This window comes from Athene cunicularia, assembly GCF_003259725.1.
Source record: "Athene cunicularia isolate RWA chromosome 1 unlocalized genomic scaffold, athCun1 chr1_part2, whole genome shotgun sequence".
Classification (NCBI taxonomy): domain Eukaryota; kingdom Metazoa; phylum Chordata; class Aves; order Strigiformes; family Strigidae; genus Athene; species Athene cunicularia.
In genome coordinates, this window is record NW_020799092.1 from 3,706,088 (window position 1) to 3,706,297 (window position 210).

The following is a 210-nucleotide window of genomic DNA, read 5'->3' on the forward strand; positions in this document are numbered from 1 at the left end:
GAGGAAAGCAAGTAGGAGGTGGTACTGTGGAGGGTCCTGTGTTTGCCGGGATGGCGCCTTGCTGTAGTGCCAAGGGTGGGGGGCGGCGGGGAACGGGGAAATGCTTCCCTGTGGGGAGGCCGCCTGTTGTGCCCCCCAGCCCGTTTCCCAGCAGGACCCCCGGAGCCGGGAGATGATGAGGGAGGACAAAGATGGCGGCAGGCACGCCCC